Source organism: Triticum aestivum, chromosome 6D (genome assembly GCF_018294505.1).
Source record: "Triticum aestivum cultivar Chinese Spring chromosome 6D, IWGSC CS RefSeq v2.1, whole genome shotgun sequence".
In the NCBI taxonomy this organism is placed as follows: Eukaryota; Viridiplantae; Streptophyta; class Magnoliopsida; order Poales; family Poaceae; genus Triticum; species Triticum aestivum.
The window spans coordinates 272,024,355-272,044,171 of NC_057811.1; positions in this window are offsets into that span (position 1 = coordinate 272,024,355).

Consider the following 19,817-nt stretch of genomic DNA (forward strand, 5'->3'; position numbering starts at 1 on the left):
ACCTCCTGCTCTAGCGCGACGTCCCGGCGCTTCCAGCCACACCAGTGACACACCCAGACCCCCCTTGATCCTTCCCCCCTCTCAGCGCTCTCTCTCCCCTCACCTAGACCCCTCTCTCTCACCCACCCGTGCGCGCCCGTCGCCGCCGCTCGCTGCCACCGCGGCCACCGGCCAGCTCTAGCCCTTGGACGTGTTCCCGAGCTCGGTTTTCTTCCCCTACGTCGACTGCCCCAAGACACGCGACGCCGGACGCGCTGCAATGCCAACTACGCCATCGTCCTCGTCCTCTGCATCCGACCACCGCCGTCGTCGATTCTCCGCGTACAGGACCTCCCCAAGCAAGCCAAGCCCCTCTTCGTGATCACGGTGAGCTTCGCCGTATTTTCCTCCTAACCCCGATGCCTAGCGCTCGCTGTAGCCACCGTTTCCCATGGCGCCCGAAGCACGCCGCCGCACGAGCTTGTCGCTGACGAGGTTTCGGTGGCCAATCGGTCCTGTTCATATGCCCGTTGGCTTTGTGAGAGACTGTAGAACGCATAGGTGCTAACCATAGATCCTCCCGTGCACGGTGTCGTCGTTTTCATAGGCGCCCGAACTCTGGCCGCCGCCACAACCTCGCTTCCGGCGAACTCCGGCCACCCGGCGCCCTTCCGTTGGTTCCCCTGGATGCACGCGGGCACGGGCTACCTCCTGGTGCTCTCGTCGCGTCGATCCATCGCCTCTGGCGCAACTCCGGCGTGCTGACGTGGCTAACTCATTAGCTGCTAATTATCCCCCTAAACAACCCCCAAGTTACACAAGCAGCCGGGCCCCACTGCCTAATTAACCTGGTTTAGTTTCTGTTTAGGTTTAACTAACCACACGGACCCCATAGGTCAGTTTGACCTGGCCATGTCACCTGTTGACCAGACCCCACCTGTCTGTGACAATAACCTGTCCTGAGTCACTGACTAGTGGGCCCCACTGGTCAGCTTTGACTTGGACCGGCCTGTTGACCCTGCTGACGTCACCCAGAGGCAATGCTCACACAGTAATGTATTTTCTGGGTTTATTCTTTTTCAGGAAATTCCAGAAAATGATATAAACTTTAAAAAATCATAGAAATTAATCTGTAACTCCAATACAAAGATTTATATATGAAAATTGATCAAAAAAATCCAATCTATCCATCTGTACTGGTTTCATGCATGTTAGCGCAACCTAACCTTGCTGCTTAGATGAAACAAGATAATGCACTTATATGAGTTCATATTTTGGGTTTGCATTTGAATCTTTGATTCAAATGAACTCAAGCCACCCTGTTCAAGCTACATTAGCCGAAACACATTCATTTTGCCATGTCATCTCATGCATCACATTGTTGCATATTGACATGTAATGATTGTGTTACCGGTGCGATCTTCGTGGTACGTTCTGCCTTCGAGGATATTCAGGAGTATCCAGCTGAAGGGCAGTACCCTCTACCACTCTGTCAGGCAAGCAAAATCCCCTTGTTCATTCCGATATAATCCCACTCTCTCGCTCTTGCTCTCTTTTACTGCATTAGGACAACCGCAATTCAACTGTTACATGCTGCGGTAGTTGAACCCCTTTCCTCTGCATGACCTGTCATTGCCACAGTAAATAGATGAAACCCACTAGCATGAGTAGGAGTTGTTTGAGCCCTGATGTGCCTACTCATTCATGCTTGTTGGTTATACCTGCTATTGCTTAGAGTTGTGTCAGGTCTGATTCATCGGGGATGAATTGGAAAGTAGTGAACATGTCCTACTGTTGAGAGCTAAGTGTGTGAACACGATTTGGTAAAGGTAGCGGTGAGAGGCCATGTAGGAGTACATGATGGGTTGTCACATTGAAACCATCCTAAGGAACTGAGTTCTGTGTTTGTGATCCATGAATAGTTACTACCACCTTGCCTTGATCTCTCCGCCCCTCGCGATCCAGCCTGGTGAGGCCGCCCCCGAGGAGGTCTTGCGTCATCCGCCTCGCGAGGCTTGGCCCCTCCCGAGGGTCTTGAGTGCTTGCTGATGAAGATGGGCCGTACAGGGCCGCTGGTGGAGCCACGCCGTGGGACGCAGGCAGGCAAGTGTGGGGACCCCTGTTCCCAGGACGCCGACAGTAGCCCCCGGGGCCAAGGCGCGCTCGGACTTGGCTTCGAGGCAAAGCCAAGGGGCAAGTGCGGAGCGCCGCGGCCCCAACAGCCTGCGGCCTCGGTTGACGCGTGGCGATTGAAGGGATGTGGGCGTCCCCGCTTCCCCATGCAGCCTTGATATCCGCATGGCTAGGTGGCCACCGTGACTTACACAGTTATTCCCTCATTGCTGGCGACGCACTTCCCATCTCTCCAGTCTTCCCAAAACAACAACCTCCTCTCCCAATCCAACCTGAGCTCGGCCCTCCCTGTCGCCATGGCGCCGAGCCGAATGGAGAAGGGGAAGAAGAAGTGCCAGTCTTCAGCCGAGCCACCTCCGGCCATCGAAGCTGCCGTTGGTCGGTCGTTGGTGCTCAACAAGGAAGCCATGGACAAGGTCCGCACAGCGCTCACCGCTGGCTTCAACGAATGGGGAGAGATGGTTGCCTGGCTCCTCCTATGGGCCGGCCTGGCTTCTCCTGTTGATAGGACAGCCACCGAGGTCCAATTCTTAGTTGACGCCCTATGGGCCGGCCTGGTTCCTTCTTTCTCCACCTTCTTCAACGCCGTTCTTTCCCACTATCAGATCCATATGTTGCACCTGGATCCCCAATCCGTCGCTCTTCTTGATGTCTTCGACTTCATCTGCGAGGCCATGGTGGGCATTGCTCATTCTGTGGCCCTACTACACCATTTCTTCTCGCTGCACCTGACCAATCCTCGGCAATGCTCGGGATGCCTGAGCTTCCAGGCCGTGGCTGCGACGGTCGGCTCGGGGATTGACTTTGACCTCCCACCGTCTACGAGCGGGTTCTGGACGCGGTGGGTGTTTGTGGACGTTGGCGTGCTCAGCCCCCTTCTCTTGCTTCCGTCAGCGCCCGCCGTCCCTAGCTCCGGCTGGGCCACGAGAGGCTCGCTGGCCCACGCCTTGCCTTCGTCAGGCTCCAATTGAAGAGGAGGAAAGATCTTGGCATGACTGCACCCATGGTGATAAAGAAGTTCATTCAACGCCGCGTCGCTCCACTCCAGCACCATTCTCGACCGATGTGGGCCTTGTCTGGCAGCAAGGACCGTCTGAGGCTCCAAGAGTCCGGGCTTCCCCTCGAGGCGTGACGAACGGTTCTTGAGGTCCTGACGGGCGACCCGTCACCAGCCAACATGCCAGAGGAGGGTTGTCTCTTGTACTGCTGCTCAAACAAGGTGGAGTTCGCGAAGCGTATGCCTCCTTTCGATGAGTGGGGGGTGCGTCCAGTCGGTCTTGAAGGGCCTCGAGAGAACCCTATCTCCGTGGTTCCCCTGCTTGCCACCTGCGTGGTGCTCACCCCAAGAGTGGGCGCAGGGGGGCGAGCGCTGTCGAGAGCTGGAGACATGACTGTTGTTGTGCCGACACCGCTTGAGGCTACAGAGGCGCCATCTCCTGGGGCTCGTGACCTCCTTCCTGAGGAAACGGTTCAGGGGGCAACACTATCCGTTGCTCCCGAGGCCGAAGCCCCCGAGGCCCCGGCGGATCGCCACGAAGCGGAGCCCGAGGGTTCCTCGCAGCCCAGCGCCCCCGAGGTCGCTCCTTCAGGAGCTTCTACCTGTGCCCTGCGCTAGAGACCGCGTCCGAGGCTTGGGCTGGCTCCGACTGAACTTTGATGCGCTCCGCAAGAGGAAGGGGTCTCCAAGCTGCAGTGGTGATACATTCCGGCCATTGAAGCAGAGGAAATACATCGCCATGGACGAGTGAGTACCTTATCTCTGTAATTTCTCGAGTGTTGCTTCCCCTCCTGACTATGGCTCCCCAGGGTCCCTTTGCTGAGGCAGCTAAATCTCGTGAGAAGCAACTTCCTCCTGCCTCAGGTCCCTTGCTGGCCTTGAACACTCCAAGCCGGCCTGCCACGTTTATCGCGAGGACGGCCGAGGAGGCAAGCACGCTAGCCTGGCGCCTCGACCCCGCACTCCTGTCGCTCCTCCTTCGCGGCCTTACTCGGGGCACGACCGGCATGCCAAGGGCTCCTCCTTTGGTTGTTGACCGCAGCTGGGTAGCCTCAGCCCTAGCCTCTCCTTTAGGTGACGAGCCGCTCTTCCCCGGGGCTCTCGATAGGGCCCGAGGGGCCCCCCGGCAAGGCACCAGCCCCCAGCCCCCTGCTGGGGGTGTCGGGCCCACTCGGACATCTTCAACGACTTCCGGTGCAAGGGACGGGCCTGGCCACGCATTCGAGCTCGCACGCAAGTGGGGTGTCGTCCGCCACTATCGGCGTCCTGGGACCGGGGGTCCCGTGACTTGCCTACCTGTGGCCCACGGCATGGCTCCTCCAGCGGCCCTGTATGCCCCAACTTCATCAGCAAACACTCAAGACCCTCGCGAGGGGCCAAGCCTCGCGAGGCGGACGACACAAGTCCTCCGCGGGGGCAGCCTCACCAGGCTGGCTCGAGAGGGGCGGAGAAATCAAGGCAAGGGGCACCTCGCGAGGTCCTTGTGATGCAAGCCATGACGACTGAGGGCAGGCGGGCGCCAGCGCACTCAGTGTACTCGTTCCTCTTTGGTTCTAAAGAGGCAAGCGTAGGCGAGGAGTCCCGAGGCATCAGGCAAAGGCTTCCATATCGGTGCAATGAGACCAAGACCAGCAGGACGGCAGGACGGAGGTCACCATGGAGCCCAAGACGGCGTCACCACCAGAGCCTTTGGCAGGCAAAGACCACCTTTAGTTAGGATAACTTGTACTGGTTGTCTCCCTTCAAATTTGGCCATTGTTGGATCCCTTCCCGCCTACATTTGGGAAGAGGACCAGGGCCTCTATAAATAGGACTAGCCACCACAGTAAGAGGCAACTGATCTTGGGACATTCAGATCATCCTCAACCACACAAGCTCACCGGGCTCAAGAACACCTCTCCTCGGGAGGCTGTTCTTCCCTTGTACTAGTTCTTCCTCAGCCCGAGAGGCAATCCACCACACCACACTGGAGTAGGGTATTACACCACATCGGTGGCCCGAACTAGTATAAACCTTGTGTCTCTTGTTCTGTTGGTTCGATGCACTAAGCTTTGAGATCGCGGTGAGGACGTGAGGTAGGGGGAGGAGAGATCTTCGTGCACACCCTAGAGTTCGAACCTCAAGGGTTTTGCCGAAACCTGAAATCCAACATTTAGCGCGCCAGGTAGGGGTGCGCCGGAGCCTATCTTCCATCACCAGAACCGCCAGCACTCCGTGGCGCCGATGTACGGTGACCTGAGGGCCGACGCCGACCATTGGGCGGCTTGGCCAGCCCGGGCCGCGCAAGAAGACCCAACCTCCACGCTTCTGGCGGCGCAAGCACCGCCAAACGCTGCGAGGCGCGGGCGACGCGGCCCGACGCCATCCGCCCTTACCCCACGGCGCGAGCGGGCCGCCGCTAGGGCCTCAAGCTACGCCACGGTGATGGCGCCGCACACCCGGCGGGAACAAGTGAACATGAGGGCTGCGCTCACAGTGGCACGGGAGCTGCTGCGGTGCCGACTGGCGGAGAGCGGCCAAGAAGCATTGCTGGAGCGCGTTGCCGAGCTATTGGACGCCGTAGCCAGGGGTAGGCCGCCTTTCTGCTCCTTGCTTACACCTTAGGCTGCGGACGGATCGCACGGTGGTTCCGCCGGCATCGGCGCAACCAGCGGCGCCGGACACCCAACTGCACATGTGCCTTCCCCGATGGGCGCAGGCGTGAGCGTTGTCACCCACTGAAAGGATCGATGTAGTTGACTACAGGGGGGTGAATAGGCAACTAACAATTTTTAGCTTTTCTTTACCAATTTAAACTTTGCATCAAAGTAGGTTGTCTAGAAATGCAACTAGGTGAGCAACCTATATGATGCAACAACAATAAGCAAACACGCAAGCAAGATATAAGGCACAAATAAGCTTGCACAAGTAAAGGAACGAGATAACCAAGAGTGGAGTCGGTGAAGACGAGGATGTGTTACCGAAGTTCCTTCCCTTTGAGAGGAAGTATGTCTCCGTTGGAGCGGTGTGGAGGCACAATGCTCCCCAAGAAGCCGCTAGGGCCACCGTATTCTCCTCATGCCCTCACACAATGCGAGATGCCGTGATTCCACTATTCGTGCCCTTGGAGGCGGCGACCGAACCTTTACAAACAAGGTTCGGGCAATCTCCACAACTTAATTAGAGGCTCCCAACGATACCACGAAGCTTCACCACAATGGACTATGGCTCCACGGTGACCTCAACCGTCTAGGGTGCTCAAACACCCAAGAGTAACAAGATCCACAAGGGATTAGGAGGGGGATTCAAATATCTCTTGGTGGAAGTGTAGATCGGGGCCTCCTCAACCAATCCCTAGAGAATCAACAAGTTTGATTGGCTAGGGAAGGAGATCGGGCGAAAATGGAGCTTGGAGCAATAATGGAGCTTGGAGGTGGAAGAGGTAGTCAACTAGAGGAGGAAGACACCCCTTATATAGTGGAAGAACAAATCCAACCGTTATCCACCAACTCAGCCTGCGCAGCGCGGTACTACCACACCTGAGGCGCGGTACTACCGCACCTGAGGCGCGGTACTACCGCAGGGGTACGCGGTACTACCGTAGCCCCGCGGTACTACCGCCCAAGCAGCAGATACCAGAACAGCCACACATGCACTAAGGCAGAGGGCGGTAGTACTGCTGGTGCGGTACTACCGCTCCCCCTTGCGGTACTACTGCAAGGCAGGGGCTGTCCAGGGATGGGAAGGCACGGATATAAAAATTACATCTGTGGCTACTTCCGCAGAGGTGGTGTCGATGCAAAAACCCGACGCGGTAGTACCGTAAGCCAGCCGCGTACTACTGCGCGAGGTGCGGATGTAAAAAATTACATCTTCCCCTTACAACCGCGTAGTTGCGGAACTAAGCAGGGACCACGGTACTACCGCTTACATGAAGCGGTACTACCGTGGGGCCTTGCGGTACTACTGCACCAGCGGGCGGTACTACCGCAGGGTCCTGCGGTACTACCGCTCTAACGAGCAGTACTACCGCACTTCCTAGTTCGGCAGACAAGAGCTATAATTGCATAGACAAGGAAAACTTAGGATGCTCCAAAGGCAAGAGGAAAGGAGGTGCAAGGGACGATGTGTACGTGATGAATCCACCCAACCTTTCCAAAGCGGACCCCCTCTTAATAGTACGGCTTCCCTACGACTCAATACCACCGATAAGAACTGAAGAGAAACGTCGTCTTAGCCTTTGAGGGGAACCCAATCATCTTGTGCCTAGTCAATATATCTTTCCAAAGCGGACCCCCTCTTAATAGTACGGCTTCCCTACGACTCAATACCACCGAAAAGAACCGAAGAGAAATGACGTCTTCTATAGCCTTTGAGGGGAACCCAATCATCTTCTGCCTAGTCAATATATCTGAAATATTTGATGCACATGATTAGTCCGCAAAAGCATTGTCATCAATCACCAAAACCAACTAAGGGATTTGCACGAGGGTATAACACAAAGAGCAAGGGCAAACCCCAAGTCTCTAAAATATAGACAGGCTCCCCCTAGATGTGTGCTATCTCGATGAGTGCTTTGGACTGCACAGCACACATACTAGGATCAACACTCCCCCTATATTTTATAGACATGGCAAATCTTGCAATTAGGCTAAAGCTAAGCAAGATAGACAGGAGCAAAATGTAATAAGCACAAGATTGAATAAGCTCACTACAGTACGATAGAGTGCATATGTCTTACACCATATGATAGAAGGTCTCACGAGCACAAACCAAAGCAAACGAAATAAACGAAGTTCAACTAACCCAAACATGACATAACTCGCAGCAAATCCTACACTCCCTCCCCCTTTGGCATCGAGACACCAAAAAGGCAGAGAGGACACCTACAACAATAGTGGTGGCTCAAGCAGAGTAGTCACTGGCACGCTCCTCGTCGGACTCTGCAGCTGGGACGGACTCCTCCTCAGACTCGATCCACCGATAGCCCTGCTTGTGCAGCCATTCTGCCTCTGGGGTGATGTTCACCTCTGACCCGCTAGATATGTTCTCGCCAAAGGTCCTGAAAATCCGCTTGTCGCGGCGACGAGTCTCCTTGGAAGCCACATGGGTCTGGTACTGCCCCTTTGCTTGCATACAGAACAACATCTTCATCTTGTTCTTCAGTCGCTTAGCCCAAGAAGGCTCAGAGGTGGGAGGGATGTAACCCTCAGAGCTGTCCCCGTCTGCTGCCTCCTCCTCATCCTCATCTGCATCCACGTCCATGGCAGCCGCAGTATCAGCATGAGAGGTAGTGTTGGCCCACTGAGGCTTGATACGCAGGTTGATGGGCTCATGCCGGATCCAACCAGGGGCCTCAAACTCATCCTGAGGGTAGACCCGCTCCCAAGTAGTCGAGATCAACAGAAACAAATAAGGTCCATAGATGGGGACCTTGCGGTTGTAGACCGCAAACCGAAGCTCAATCCACATGATATGTGAGACATCAAGTGGTTGTGTCTAAGAGTTGCGAGCATCTTCACACAGGAGCATCTTATCCACCAGATAGGCATGCACCTTGTCCTTGTCCCCAATGCGTGGGAAGAGAGTGTTGCGTAAGATCCGGTGCATGATGTTAAGAAAGGAGTTGAGTACCCAAGTTGACTTGCCATTGGAGAGCTTCTTCTCCACAAGGTAGGGCATGAGCTTGTTCTTGTTGGCAGACTCGGGATTGGCATGAGGGCGAACACCTTGGGGTGTGGCGAGCCCCTCATCCGGAACCCCAAGCAGGGTCATGAATTCCTTCCAAGTAGCAGTCAGCTGTCGGCCATTGGTCATCCACGTCATGGTCCTTTCCTCATTGGGATGAAAATGCACGGAGGCAAAGAACTGAGCAAGCATCTCAGGATCATAGTCTTTGTGGAATGAGATGATATGCTCGATGCCAAATTGCTCTACGAGGTCCAAAGCATCACCAAAGTATTCCCGGTGCGCCTCTTTGCGCATGTGATGCATGTTGATCCACTTCACCTCCACATGGGTATTTTGCTTGGCCTTGATGACATCCAGATAAATGAGATTCTGCTGCTTGGTCCAGAATAGGTCATTTCCTCGAAAGTTAGCACGAGGGTTTCCATACGGATTGATCTTCCTCCGAGTGATGAACTCAGCAAGCGATGTCTCATCCATACCCTTGGCGGGTTCCTTCTCTTTAGTGGCAGAGGTCTTGGTTCCGTGTTGGGGGGCATTGGAGCCCTCTACTTCCTCTGTGTTGCGCATACGCTTGGATCCCGTGTCACGTCTTGGATTGGAGCGGCGAGCCGGAGCACCTGAGCCACCACCTAAATACACACCACAAAACAAACACGCACGAAACGCGAGAAGGATCAATGCAAAGACCACAGCAAAGCAGGAGAAATAAATAGACATGGCACGTGAGAAGTGCCACAAGAGGGATTTGAGACAACGGTAGTAACGCGTGTTGTGCCACGTGCGGTAGTACCGCTCCAAGGAGCGGTAGTACCGGACGTGCGGTAGTACCGCACCCGCAGGGCGGTAGTACCGGACGTGCGGTAGTACCGGACCTGAGGAGCGGTAGTACCGCACGGTTGCAGATCCAAAATAGCCATGGAGATCTGAGCACAACCGTGCCAACACGCGGTACTACGGTCGATCAAATCCATCACGGGACAACTATAGCAAGTACCAACACTACACAAAACTACTCTCCTACATCCTACTCTTGCATAGATTTGTCCTAAAATCTCAAGAACAACTTGCATCTCCCCAAAACCTAAAAGCAACAAGACGAAGAAGAAAACGAGAGAGATGGGGGAGAAACCTTGTTCCATGGCAAGAGGGAGTGGGGGGAACGATCCCACCGGTCGGAATCCGAGGAGAGCGGCCGGAGACGGAGATCTGGCGAGGGCCTCCGGCGCCGTTCTTGAGCGAGAGAGAGGGAGAGAGACGAATTGGGGCGAGAGACGAATGGGTATGGGGGAGTTAGAACTCCCCCTGCCCGTGTTTAACCCCCACGCGCCCTTGACCGCACGGTAGTACCGCATGTCATCGCGGTACTACCGCCCGGGGTGGGAGTACCGCACCGAGGCCATAGTACCGCTCCCCCAGGCGACAGTAAAAATTACCGCCGCGCTGGGTGCGGAAGTACTGCTCACTCCTCTCGCGATTGTACCACATGTCATCGCGGTACTACCGCCGGGCGGAAGTACCGCACCAAGGCCATAGTACCGCTACCCCAGGCGGCAGTAAAAAAATTACTGCCGCGCTGGGTGCGGAAGTACCGCGTGCCCCCCTTGTGATAGTACCGTGGCAGGCCGCGGTAGTACTGTGGGCTAAAAAAAACAGTTTCAACCAAAGATAACTCCTAAGCACGGAACCTTCAAGCGAGAGACCACAATAAGGAACTAACACACTGGACACGACAAGCACGAGCGCACCACGAAGAAGGAGAGGCAAGAACCAACACAGACCAAAAACGAGACACAACCTCTCCAAGGAGAGGGCGGTGGCCGGAGCCACCTATGTTTGAGTCAATTGGTATGGCACCACGAAGAATTATCCTTGGGCCCATGACCAAAACTCGTCTTTGAAGCACAAGTACCATCAAAAATGGCTAATGTGAAAGAGTTTATCACTTTATGCATAATGCGGGGAGGGAGAGTTCATTGAGAGAACAACACTCCCCCTATGTCCATGCCTACACCTAGATTAGACAACAAGTTGAGTGTGGTGGGGTGTGCAAGGGGTCAAGCAACATTGCTCGAATCAATGATATTTAGCTGATGCCTTAACTCGCGAAATCTTGCTTCATCCAAAGGCTTCGTGAAAATATCTGCAAGGTTATCATGGGTGTTGACGTAGTTAAGCTCGATCTCCCCTCGCCTAATGTGATCTCGGATGAAGTGATACCGAATCTCAATATGCTTCGTCTTGAAGTGTTGCACGGGGTTGAGAGAAATCTTGATGGAACTTTCATTATCACACCAAAGAGGCACTTTGTCACAAATGACACCGTAATCCTTTAAAGTTTGCCTCATCCATAAGACTTGTGCACAACAACTCCTGGCCGCCACATACTCCGCTTCGGTGGACGAGAGAGACACACAACTTTGCTTTTTAGAAGACCAACTTACCAAAGAGCAAGCAAGGAATTGGCACTCTCCGGAAGTGGACTTCCTATCCACTTTGTCTCCTGCCCAATCGGGGTCCGAATATCCTACAAGATTGAAGTTTGCTCCTCTTGGGTACTATAAGCCAAAGTTTGGGGTATGAGCCAAATATCGAAAGATTCGCTTGACCGCCACAAAGTGGCTTTCCTTAGGTGCGGCTTGAAACCATGCACAAATTCCCACACTCAACATGATATCCGGTCTAGATGCACAAAGATAAAGCAAGGAACCAATCATGGAGCGATATACCTTTTGATCCACCGCTTTACCATTGGGATCGATGTCAAGTTGGCACTTGGTGGGCATTGGAGTGGACGCCGGCTTGACATCACTTAGTTTGAATCTCTTGAGCATGTCTTGAGTGTATTTGGCTTGGTTGATGAAGGTTCCTTCTCTTCTTTGCTTTACTTCGAAACCGAGAAAGAACTTCAACTCTCCCATGGAAGACATCTTGAACTTTGAGGTCATGAGTGCGGCAAATTCCTCATTGAAAGCTTTGTTAGGGGAACCAAAGATAATGTCATCAACATATAGTTAGCATACAAACAACTCCCCTTTGACCTTCTTAGTAAAAAGAGTGGGGTCGATTAGCCCAACTTCAAAGCCACGATCTTGTAACAACTCGGTAAGGTGGTCATACCATGCACGTGGCGCTTGTTTAAGGCCATAGAGTGCCTTATCGAGTTGATACACATGATCGGGAAAGTAGGGATCCTCGAACCCGGGGGGTTTCTTGACATAAACCAACTCATTAATGGGACCATTAAGAAAAGCACTCTTCACATCCATTTGTTGCAACTTAAAGTTGTGATGAGAAGCATAAGCAATCAACAAACAAATAGATTCAAGGCGAGCAACGGGAGCAAAGGTTTCACCGTAGTCGATACCCTCGACTTGGGAGTAGCCTTGTGCCACCAATCGTGCCTTGTTGCGAATGATGGTCCCATGAGCATCTTGCTTGTTCTTGAATATCCACTTGGTTCCAATGACATTGTGGTTCCCCGTTGGCCTCGGCACTAATCTCCACACCTTGTTGTACTCGAAGTTGTTGAGTTCTTCATGCATGGCATTAAGCCAATCTGGATCTTCGAGTGCTTCATATACCTTATGGGGTTCAACACAAGAGACAAACGCGTGATGTTCACAATAGTTTACCAATTGTCTACGAGTGCTTACCCCCTTTTGAATGCTTCCAAGCACATTCTTCATGAGATGACCCTTGGTGGAGAGCTTGGATGCAATCTTGGCGGCACGACGCTCCAATTCTTCCTCGGTGGTGAGTCGAGGAGCGGTCACTTGATCATCTTGAGCGCCTTCTTGAGCTTGTTCTTGATCTTGAACTTGCTCGAAGGAGAGAACTTGACCTTGGGCATCACTTGGTGTGTCACCACCGTCTTGAGCATGATCTTGCCCTTGGTCTTGTTCATGAGGTTGAGGGTCTTCACTTTGTTCTTCGGAAGCGTGTGGGCCTTGGGTTGGTGATGGCTCCACTTGAGTGGAGCATTGTCCTTCTCCTTCGGCCACAAGGGGTTCCTCAATGGGTAGAATAAAACCAACACCCATTCTTCTTATGGCTTGAGGAGAAATTTCATCACCTACATCACAAGTGCCACTTTGCTCCACTTGGGAGCCGTTATTCTCATCAAACTCCATGTTACACGTCTCCTCAATAAGTACCGTAGATTTATTGAGGACACGGTAAGCATGAGAGTTTTTAGCATAACCAACAAATATGCCCTCATAACCTCTAGCCTCAAATTTAGACAACCGAACACATTTCTTGAGAATGAAACACTTACACCCGAACACCCGAAAGTACTTGAGGTTAGGCTTGTTACCGGTGAGTATCTCATATGGAGTCTTGTTCAAGCCCTTGCAGAGGTAGAACCGATTGGATGCATGACACGCGGTGTTGATGGCTTCGGCCCAAAAGTTGTATCGGGACTTGAACTCTGCCATCATGGTCCTTGCCGCATCCATCAACGTTCGGTTCTTCCTCTCCGCAACACCGTTTTGTTGAGGGGTGTAAGGTGCGGAATATTGATGCTTGATCCCCTCATCACTAAGAAACTCATCCAAGGTGTAGTTCTTGAACTCGGTGCCGTTGTCACTTCTTATTGTCAAGATCTTTGTATTGTGTTGACGTTGGGCTTCATTCGCAAAGTCAATGACGGTTTGTTGGGTCTCGCTCTTCCTCTTGAAGAAATACACCCAAGTGAATCTTGAATAGTCATCCACAATCACCAAGCAATACTTCCTACCCCCAAGACTATCAAAGGATGGAGGCCCAAAGAGATCCAAATGAAGGAGCTCCAAAGGCCTCTTCAAGTAAATGATAGTTGTGGGAGGGTGAGCCGTCTCATGTAGCTTTCCTTCGATACAAGCACTGCAAGCACGATCTGTAGCAAAACTAACATTCGTTAGTCCACGGACATGGTCCCCCTTGAGAAGACTTTGCAAAGATCTCATATTTGACAAGGGCTAACCGGCGATGCCAAAGCCATCCCACATCAACTTTAGCCATTAGGCATGTCGCGGTCTTAGTGGGTCGCTCTGAAAAGTTAATCACATAGAGACCGTTTTTGACATGCCCAACAAAGGCTACTTTAAGAGTCTTGCTCCACAAGAGGGCCACGGTATCAATATCAAAGAACATGGCAAAGCCCATGATTGCAAGTTGACGAACGGAAAGTAAATTGTATGCAAGGGACTCAACTAGCATGACCTTCTCGATCGTGAGATCATGAGAAATGACAACTTTGCTGAGTCCCAATAGCTTAGAAGACGAGGCATCACCCCACTCGACATTGGTGGGCATAGATGGAATCTTGTGCATGTCCACCACCAAGTCCTTGCTTCTGGTCATATGATTTGTAGCTCCACTATCGAGCAACCATGATCCCCCACCGGAAGCAAACACCTACAAGAGACAATGCTTGGTTTTAGGTACCCATTTTGTAATGGGTCCTTTGATGTTAGTAACAAGGGTCTTAGGAACCCAAATAGACCATTCAATATACTCATGAGGAGAACCAACAAATTTGGCATAAACATGCCCATCACTAGCACGGCATAGCACATAAGAAGGATTAAAGTCGTTGGCTTTGTTGGAAGGGGTGGCATTGCCCTTCTTGACACTGCCACCCTTCGCATTGTTCTTCTTCTCCTTGGAAGCACCATCTCCCTCCTTCACAAAAGTTTGCTTGAGAGGAGGAGGTCATTTGGTCTTGTCATTCTTCTTCTTGTTCTTGGGCTTGGGTGCGAACCCAATCCCCTCCTTTGCCACAATTTCCTTTTGATTGCTCAAAAGGTCGTTGAGGTTCTTCTCACCTTGTATGCATGACACAAGGCCTTTCTCAAGTTGCTCCTTCAACTTAGCATTCTCCTCAACAAGATGCACATGCTCACAACAAGGGTTAGTAGCATTTGCATTATCAATTAACACCATATGAGGAAAGGTGGCTTTCTCCTTAGTTAGCTTCACTTGGAGTTGATCATGAGACTCCTTGTGGCTAGCATGAACACCCTTCAAGACTTTGTGAGCCTTGTCAAGAATGTCAAACTCCTCTTTGAGTCTAGCAAGATCAACCCCAAGCTTTGCCTTCTCGGAGTTTAGCACACGAGACACAACAAGAACATGATCAAGATCTTTCTTTAACTTAGCATGATCATCGTTGTATGACTCCTCAAGAGCCAAACGAAGACCACGCTCTTCGTCAAGAGCATTGGAAAGATCCGAAATCTCATCGGCATAATCATGACTATGCCCCTCCATCTTAGAGATGGTATCTTCGTGAGCCTCGATCATGTCATTGGCTTCACCAAGTTGTTCCAAGAGAGCAACGAAGTGCTTCTTGGATTTACCCTTGAGTTTACCCATAAAGGTCTCAAACTCATTTTCCTCCACATTTGTCCCCTCATATTCATCAATGCTATCCGTCGAAGAAGGATGATTAATGATGGTAGTTTTGATGTTGGGGGTTACCTTGTTGGTGGCTTTAGCCATGAGGCACTTGCCGGTGATGTTCTAATTGGGTGAGTCGAAGAGAGACATCCGTGGAGTCATTGCAATGGCAATGGAGGCCATGGCAACCGACTCACCATCTTCATCATTGTCATCATCCTCATTTTACTCTTCTTGTACCACCAATGCCTTGGGAGGAGTCTTCTTGGTGAAGTTGCTCTTGTTGGGGAACGACTTTCCCTTGTCCTTTCGGATGAGCTTGCCGCCATTGTCTTCCCTCTTCTCGTAAGGGCATTCCGCAACAAAGTGGCTCACATTGCCACAATTGAAGCAAGTCCTCACTCGTTGCTTGCCCTTTGCGCCACTTGACTAGTTCTTGTTGAAGTTTGGCCTTGAGTTCTTCTTGCTCCAAAATTGCATTGAAGCAAGAGCCATGTGTTCATGATAGGCATACTTCGTATCTTCGAGGTTGCTCTCCTCTTCATCCTCTTCCTCCATACTCACCTTGGCCTTTAGCGCAAGGTTGGGCTTCTTTACTCTTTGTGAGCGAAGAACCGCATTGTCGGTGGTCTTGTCCAAGATGCTCATAGCAACGAACTCATCCAACACTTCACTTGAGGACAAGGTGTGGAAGTCCAGCCTTTGACGAATGACGGAGGACATGGCTTTGTGGTAGGGGCATCATTGCCTTGAGGAATTTGCGCTTGATCCAATTGTCATCCGTGCCCTTACTACCATGATCTAGAAGAGAGACCGCGAGTTTGGTTACTCTCCGAAAAAGCTCACGAGGTTCTTCATCTTCTTTCATTGCAAACTCGTCGGCTTCATCTTGCACCACTTCATAGTTGGAGCGTTGAATGCTTGCGCTTCCCCGATAGAGGGAAACAACTTGGAGCCAAGCATCTTTGGCCATGGTGTAGGGCCGGAGATGAGGAAGATCTTCGAGTGGGATTGCTTCTTGGATGATGAAGAGAGCATTCTCATTGAATTGATAATCCACAACTTCTCTAGGAGTGAAGTTACTTCGGTCATGCGGATAAAAACCTTCTTCAATGATTCTCCAAAGGTTAGTGTTCACATGATTTAAATGACGCTTAAAACGATAGACCCAAGAATCAAAATCTACATTCTTCTCAATCTTAGGGGCCGGGCCTTCATGATTCAAATGAGTGGAAGGGAGCGGTCCACCATAGACAGGTGGAGGTTCCACATGGGAAAAGATGCCGGTGCCATTTTTACCACTAGAAGAAGGTGCTTTCTCGCTAGTAGCTTCCCCTTTGTCGGAGGTAGCATCCGTCACCTTGTTGGCGGGATCACCCACTTTCAATGGTGCGGTGGAAAGTTTAAGCCCTTCTAAGTATTTATTAAACATGCTTTTGACCTCGGTAGTCATGGAGGTTTTCAATGTGTCCAATGCCACATTTAATTCCTCACGAGAGACCGCGGTTCCCCCATCTCCCGTAGACGAGACCGGATTCACACAGGAGAGCTCCCCCACACCGTCTACGATATCAACCATACTCTTCGGATGGTAAAGTCCTTAATAAAGAAACCTGGCTCTGATACCAATTGAAAGGATCGATATAGTTGACTAGAGGGGGGTGAATAGACAACTAACAATTTTTAGCTTTTCTTTACCAATTTAAACTTTGCATCAAAGTAGGTTGTCTAGAAATGCAACTAGGTGAGCAACCTATATGATGCAACAATAATAAGCAAACACGCAAGCAAGAGATAAGGCACAAATAAGCTTGCACAAGTAAAGGCACGAGATAACCAAGAGTGGAGCCGGTGAAGACGAGGATGTGTTACCGAAGTTCCTTCCCTTTGAGAGAAAGTACGTCTCCGTTGGAGCGGTGTGGAGGCACAATGCTCCACAAGAAGCCGCTAGGGCCACCGTATTTTCCTCACGCCCTCACACAATGCGAGATGCCGTGATTCCACTATTGGTGCCCTTGGAGGCGGCGACCGAACCTTTACGAACAAGGTTGTGGCAATCTCCACAACTTAATTGGAGGCTCCCAACGATACCATGAAGCTTCACCACAATGGACTATGGCTCCACGGTGACCTCAACCGTCTAGGGTGCTCAAACACCCAAGAGTAACAAGATCCACAAGGGATTAGTGGGGGGATTCAAATATCTCTTGGTGGAAGTGTAGATCGGGGCCTCCTCAACCAATCCCTAGAGAATCAACAAGTTTGATTGGCTAGGGAAGGAGATCGGGCAAAAATGGAGCTTGGAGCAATAATGGAGCTTGGAGGTGGACGAGGTAGTCAACTAGAGGAGGAAGACACCCCTTATATAGTGGAAGAACAAATCCAGCCGTTATCCACCAACTCAGCCTGCGCAGCGCGGTACTACCGCAGGGGCACGCGGTACTACCGCACCTGAGGCGCGGTACTACCGCAGGGGTACGCGGTACTACCGCAGAGCCCCGCGGTACTTCCGCCCACGCAACAGAGACCAGAACAACCACACATGCACTAAGGCAGAGGGCGGTAGTACTGCTGGTGCGATACTACCGCTCCCCCTTGCGGTACTACCGCAAGGCAGGGGCTGTCCAGGGATGGGAAGGCACGGATATAAAAAATTACATCCGTGGCTCCTTCCACAGAGTTGGAGTCGATGCAAAAACCCGACGCGGTAGTACCGTAAGCCAGCCGCGGTACTACCGCGCGAGGTGCGGATGTAAAAAATTACATCCATCCCTTACAGCCACGTAGTTGCGGAACTAAGCAGGGACCACGGTACTACCGCTTACCAGAAGCGGTACTACCATGGGGCCTTGCGGTACTACCGCACCAGCGGGCGGTACTACCGCAAGGTCCTGTGGTACTACCGCTCTGATGAGCAGTACTACCGCACTTCCTAGTTCGGCAGACAAGAGCTATAATTGCATAGACAAGGAAAACTTAGGATGCTCCAAAGGCAAGAGGAAAGGAGGTGCAAGGGACGATGTGTACGTGATGAATCCACCCAACCTTTCCAAAGCGGACCCCCTCTTAATAGTAAGGCTTCCCTACGACTCAATACCACCGAAAAGAACCGAAGAGAAACGCCGTCTTCTATAGCCTTTGAGGGGAACCCAATCATCTTGTGCCTAGTCAATATATCTTTCCAAAGCGGACCCCCTCTTAATAGTACGGCTTCCCTACGACTCAATACCACCGAAAAGAACCGAAGAGAAACGCCGTCTTCTATAGCCTTTGAGGGGAACCCAATCATCTTGTGCCTAGTCAATATATCTGAAATATTTGATGCACATGATTAGTCCGCAAAAGCATTGTCATCAATCACCGAAACCAACTAAGGGATAAAAATGCCCTTACACCCACGGTCCCGGCAGGATGCCGCCCTACCATCCTTAGAGCGGCGCGCCGGGCCGGGCGGCGTGGAGCGCGGGGCACTTTAGCGAGGTTTCCGGGGTGACAGCTCGGGAGGCCTATGTGCCCCACATGATGGACCAGGAGTACACGCAGGAAGATGACCCTGGCTTGTTCCTCGAGCCGGGTTGGGAAGAGGAGACATTGGAAGTTGAGGCCTTCCAGGAGCCACCCGGGGGCCTCGCCGACCATGCCGACGACAACATCTACAGGGTACAACTAATCTCTCAGGAGCAGGCTTACGCTAACCATGAGTCGCAAGTGAATCAGGTCACAACGATGGACGACGGCCCCAGCACGGCAGTCCCCATTCCACAAGGAGAAACGCACTGGGGGCTGCGTGGGAGGAGCCGGGAGCAAGACCCCTCCCCGCATCATACGGAACAAGGCGTCGCCCGGAGGTAGGCCCTCTGTCGGGGCGGCGCTAGCGAGCCTTCCCCCCGGCAAAGGGCCCGTAATCGCCGAGGGCGCCGCTAGCATCCCCTTTTCCCTTGGCATCGTCCTGGTTTCCGGACGCCCCAACGATCGTCGAGTGTCACATCCCTAGATCTACCTTGCACTAGGCTAGCACTTGTCGGTTGCATCATGTCTAAATTTTATTGGAAAGTTGAAATGGGGACTGATATACCCTAGCAGCAAATAAAATTCAACTAGGTTCAAACTTCAATATTTTCAATGAACCCAGAATGCCCTCCAAAATTGTTGATGATTCTTGATAAAGGTGAAAACCTCTGCAAAAAATGATGCCAATATTTTAGGCCATTCTGGATTTTTGAATTAATCCATATTGTATTTGAATTGGAGCAAATAAAATCCATAAATAATTTTATAGCTCCAAATGTTTTGGAAATTGTTGTGGATCTTTGGAATAACTCAGTTAACATCCACAATAATTTTCAGCATTTATAAAAATGGTTTAGTGCCTAAACTAAATAAGAAACAAACTGCAAAAATAGAAAAGAGAAATGAAATAGAAACTAGAGCAGAGAGAGAAACCCACATGGCTTACCTGGCCTGGCGCTGTTACAGCTCAGCTGGCCAGCACACCTGGCGGCCCAGCCCACCAGGGGAAGCCTCGTCTTTTACCTCTTGCCAGTAGGCAGAGGAGAAGCTAGGCACGGCGAACGCGCGCGCCACCTCCACCCTGCTCACCTGCCTCCTCGACGGCCTGGACGCCTTTGGCGTTGCCACGCAGACCCCCTGGACCCCC